The 5499-nt window shown below is 35.2% G+C and overlaps 1 long non-coding RNA gene across 2 annotated transcripts in view; it reads right to left on the reverse strand.

Moving 5' to 3' along the window:
* Window positions 1-1427: 1427 nt before the first annotated feature.
* The window catches only part of LOC122531502, a 42035-nt gene continuing 37963 nt past the window's right edge, over window positions 1428-5499 (reverse strand). Inside the window, exons 1-3 of one of the 2 annotated variants that reach the window (XR_006307294.1) lie at window positions 3036-3069; window positions 2015-2572; window positions 1428-1913 (exon numbers count right to left, since the gene is read on the reverse strand). This is a non-coding gene — a long non-coding RNA (uncharacterized LOC122531502). Of the gene's footprint in view, window positions 1914-2014; window positions 2573-3035; window positions 3070-5499 lie in introns of those variants that run through there. The other variant, XR_006307293.1, reaches the window with a different exon arrangement.

A 5499-nucleotide genomic window follows, 5' to 3' on the forward strand; every position in this document is an offset into this window, starting at 1 on the left:
GTCTCTGTATTTAAATATGGCTTGATTTCGTAGATCTCGGTTTTATTCGCGTTCGTCCGCGATGCATACAGAAATCGCGAGGTCCTGCGAAAAAAATTTTTTACTCGCCCAGAGAGATCGTATCGTTTAATGCTCTCGATAACGCCTGTTCGTCATTTTTTGAATAACAAACTTCGATTAATCGTATCGGTACTTTTTATCTATTAATGTGATTTTCTCCGGCGGTTATTTCGATCCTGCACTCTCAAAAATTAATTTCGTGCAATGCATCAGTCCATTTGCATTTACCTCAGTAATTTAAATTCTTCATTTCAAAGGAGAATCATTCTTCTAATTTCTTTTTTCTTCTTTCAATTATGGACTTCGATGTGATATTTGTTCAGCTAATTTCAGCACGAGCAAAAAAAAAAAAAAGAAAAGAAGATCGTCATACTTACATTTACAGTTAATCTAAACTATTGTCTAATAAAAAATAAAATTTTATGCTCAAAGACAGAAAAAGAAATAGACGCTAAAATATTCTTCTGGAAAATATTCTAATTTATCCAAACGTTTTAATTTTACTCCACAAGAAATTTCTAAACGCCTGTTTGTAATTAACAGACCGCCGGTGTTTAAATATGCAAAATGTTGTGCAAAATGTTACGTGTTGTTTTTATGTTTATTTCACTATATCTCACGCAATCGTAGATGAATGAAGTTGTCAAACAGTTACGTAACACTAGCAATACATCGCAATATAATACAATTTCTAATATAATATAATATATATTAGAAATTCTAATACAGGATATATACGAGATAAGATATATAAGATATATAATAAGATAAGAGTTTTCTAATATAATATATATATATATACAATATAATATTGTATAATATATAATATATAATACAATAATAATATCTAATATAATACATATACAATATAATATTGTATAATATATAATACAATAATACAATTTAATATAATACATAATATAATATTGTATACTATATAATATATAATACAATAATACAATCTAATATAATACATATACAATATAATATTGTATAATATATAATATATAATACAATAATAGAATTTAATATAATACATATACAATATAACATTGTATATAATACAATTTCCAGCGGTGTTGATATCAAATAATAGGTGAAAATGATATTTCAATTACAACTGATCAGAATATATCGCAGCAAACATAAGTTGCCCTAAATTCAATATTCATTACGATATACTTTTCGTATATATTTGCCTATTCATTGTTCATGCATATTTGCACATTTTTCTCGCACATCTTCATATTTGTATCATCTTCCATGCATATTTATCTATTGTTCGTGCACATGTGCATACATGGATATTCACATACTTCTCGTGCACATATCTTGTATATACATATCTTTTACATATTTGTATATTTATATATATTTTTCGTATGCCTTTTGCATTTATATATATGCTTGCGTATGCCTTTTGCATTTACAAGCATGCAAACCCACGAAAAATATGCAAATACGCAACCACCAATAGACAAATATTCACGAATAATAGGCAAATGTGCACGAACAATAGGCGAAACATTTGCATGTGTTTCACACGTATTTGAATATGTATTTTGCATATATTAAAAGGCACAAACACTCACAGTCCGATAATCAAAGTATATTTTATATACTTTGCTTATACACGAAGATTATAAAACGGGTCTCTCTCGTTTCGTTGTTCCTACACTCTTGGCACACCCTTGTAATTTCTACTTATACACCTGTTCCGCGATTTTCTCGCGATGCTGCGACTTTTCCCCTCTTGCCACTTCATTCGCTTCCTCGTTCGTTCGCTACCACTTCGCGCGGAAGTTTTCTAAAACTTTGTAGAATCAACAACATCCGTATCCGGTGGCGCTGCGCTGGAAATGGCCAGCTGTTAGAAAAATTCTGATAAAAGGGAAAATGCAAATAACCATTCGTAGCATTGCAGCCAGTCGAACAGAGAAGCGAGCGTACTCACCTTTCCCTCCTTTTCCGCCATTGTCTGATAATTTCGTTATATTTTGTAATTCTCCCGCGTGCCAGTGTAAAAGCTTCGCCTTTTTATTTCGACGAAAATCGCGGAGGAGAAGAAAAAAAGAAGAACACGTAAATCTTCAACGCTCTCGGCCTCTTGTTTTATGCTCGACGCAATTTTATCTTGTTGCGCGTCTCGTGCCATTCTTTCCTTTTTTTTTTTTTTTTTTTCTTGGTTTCCGCCTTCGTTTCAACTCTTAATTGTTTCCTCCTGAGCAACGTTTAGTGGAAACGTTGATTAACAAATGAATCACGACAGTATTAGCTTTGGGGTAAGACGCGAATTTAAAACGAGGCTCGGTGGTCGTAGACAGAAAAGCAATTGAATAAATCTCCCTCCTGTCGTTGTGTGCAATGCTCCACGCCACTGCGTTCCCGTGTTTTAACCGGGAACGCTAACAGTTTGGTTAATTATCTTCCGGAGAACTTTTCGCGTCGAGAGTTCCGCCCCTTGCAAAGAGTGCGCCAGATGAATGAATATTGTTGTTGCCTCCTCAGCGATCTGTAATTACAAATTCGTAGAGTTACTAAACTTTCTTCGATTTTAGCTGGTTTGCTTTAATTAACAAGGATATATCTTTGTTTCGCCGTTGATTTGTACTATATCAAAGGTGTGCGAGAACCCGAAATATCGGGACAGGTACCGGAAAATTTCGAAATTTTCGAATTTATCGGGATTCTCGAAAGAATCGGGATTCCCGTAAGATTTGGGAAAGAATTGGGAACAAATTATTCGTTAAAGCCCAACGCCTTCGATTATATCGAAAAGGTCGCAGATCTAGAACCATCATTCGAGCAATTCCTTCTTATATATCTTATATCATTTGGTTTAACAATCTTTCGCGTATCATTTTGTACATGCGACAAATTTTATATCGAGTCAGTTTCTTTTCTAGTACATGTATTTATGTTTGGATGCATACGCTTCAAATGGCGTAATAAACCAGTAGTATTTGCATACTTACAATTTAAAATTCATGGTGACAATGTGTGCGTTCCGCCTCTGTATCATCTTTTTCTTGAAAATGTTCCCAAACAGAGCTTCTCTTTATCTTCTCCCTTTGCACGATATCTTCTGCACTACTTCCCACTACCACAACTTTACTCTCACCATCACTCGACATTGTTTCTAAAGATTTTTAATCTTTATTAAATTCACACAGATTTTGAAATATACGTCTGAACTTTCCGAGTTCCACAGCGATACTGCTCAACAGCGTACGTAATGTCCATGAACTAAGCACGCAGTCACACGTTTGTATACATCAGGTCACACGATTCTTAGAATCCGCGTTTCCAATAACTTCACTGAAACTGGCGGAAGAAATTGAACTGTATATTTACATATTTTGCAGGCTGCTANATCAATGTTGGAAATCTTTGAGAAAGAAATTGTGTCAATGTGTACATATGTTTTATCAATGTTGGAAATAATGAAATCTTTAAGAAAGAAGTTGTGTCAATAGTGTTTGTAAGTTGTTTGTAATTATTTAAAGATAATTTAATATTGATATTTATATTATATCAATCGTTTAACAATTCTTCGAAATAGTTTCGTTCACTTGAAGAAGGGAATATTAAAGTTTACTTTAAAAAGTAAATATTTAAGAATGTTAATATCTTTAACTTCTTGCGCTGGAATAACATGCCACTCACGTCGAGAATATTTTGTCCAAAAATTGCAATATTTTTTTCAGTTTTTAAGTATAATATAAAATAAGTATATTTAAGTAAGTGTAACTCACAAGTAAAACAAATAATAAATTTATTACTTCTCCATAATATCATACCAACGAGTTCAAAAAGAAAGCGACGAATTATTGAATACGGTTTGGTCACTCGTTATGGTCCGCAATCATTTGCCAGCGCAAAGTGGTTAAGTAATAGACTTAAAACAATTTATTTACAAACCCGATGTTATTTTTAAAGAAAACAGTAGAGAAACTTTATTTTTAATAAATAGTAGAGAAACTACGAAGTGAAGCCTAAGTTTCCATGACTTTTCATAAAAGTCGTGTTACTTTACGAAATTTACAAAAACGACACTTGCAATCGCGATATAAAACCACTGTGATTGTCAACAAACATTCGCTCGTATTCTCATTGCCTCAACGAAGACTTCATCTACATTTTATTCGCACACTATTCAATTGAACATCGTAAATGTACGTGATGAAAATTTTTACAGCCATACGAAAATGTTATAAGTATATTCATCGAGTTCAATAAATGACACAATATGTCCAGCGACGTGCAAATACTCTTTACAACCTTCGTATTTCTCACGGCAATTGCAAACAAGTTGAATGCCACGCAGCGACGCGTGCATTGCTCGTCGAAAACGTCGTATCGTTAAAAATCTCGGAGGCGACGTCTTCCTAATTCGAGACTTCGCGGCCGATTAAGATACGTTTTATCTGACGTCACACGCGACATTGTCATCTGTCGCTTAACGTGACGCGTTTCCAAACGCGTCCCACCGTGGCTGAATGTACAGTGAGCGCCGAATTTACGACCGGAAGACGACGTCAGCCTGCAGCGACAGCTGTCGTGTTCGAGAGTTTCGCCCCGCAAGAACGATTTCTCTTTAACGTCAAAGGCTGAAACGTTCTTAGCAATCGTCGAACTTCGCCAACCAGCCAGCTCTCGCGTTCGTTCGCGAGTGTAATAGAGCTGTTAATATTTCACGGTACGCATCAGGAAAAGAAAAAAAAAAAAAAAAACGGCGGACGAAACCTTTGTGCCCCGTTGAAACTTCGCCATTCTTCCGCGAACCCCTTCTCCTTCATCTCTGTTTGTCGTTTGCCCTTTCTCCCACCGGTCTTTTTATTGGAAGGTTTTTTCCCCCGGTCTCGCGGAGGGCGAGATTCGTTTTTAATGGCCGTGAAAAGTGAAAGCGAGAGACGGCGGAGACGTTATCGGAGCCCATAAATCTTCCGGTCGGTGGAGAAATTAGAAAACATTTTTTTTTTTTATTAGCTGGAATATAATAATGCGGGACGGGGGGGGGGGGGGAGGAAGCAGGTGTCAGTGGCCGAACAATTTCACCGGAACGCGCGACATCCCGGAATTCAGCGGAATTTATGGATAATACGTTATCCGTTAGAGGTTTGGAAACTTTTGGACGTGCGATCTTTTTTTTTTTCTTCTTCTTTTTCATTTTCTTTTTCTTTTCTTCTTCTTCTTTTTTTATTGTTCTTCGACGAAACTTTTGATGGTAGTTCGTGGGTAATTAGTGACTAGTCTATTGTAACAGTGCCCGAAGCGATCAAAGGATTTTAAGCTTCACGGATAATATTAGCGATATTTTGTTGAAAGTAATAAATCATAATTGGAAATTCGTAAACGTTTTATATTGTTACGTGTGCATACAGGAATTCACGAAAGTATTTGAATATTGACTGAATATAAAACTTTTACTGGTATATT

The sequence above is a fragment of the Frieseomelitta varia genome, unplaced genomic scaffold, assembly GCF_011392965.1.
Source record: "Frieseomelitta varia isolate USP_RPSP 00005682 unplaced genomic scaffold, Fvar_1.2 scaffold_403, whole genome shotgun sequence".
Taxonomy (NCBI): domain Eukaryota; kingdom Metazoa; phylum Arthropoda; class Insecta; order Hymenoptera; family Apidae; genus Frieseomelitta; species Frieseomelitta varia.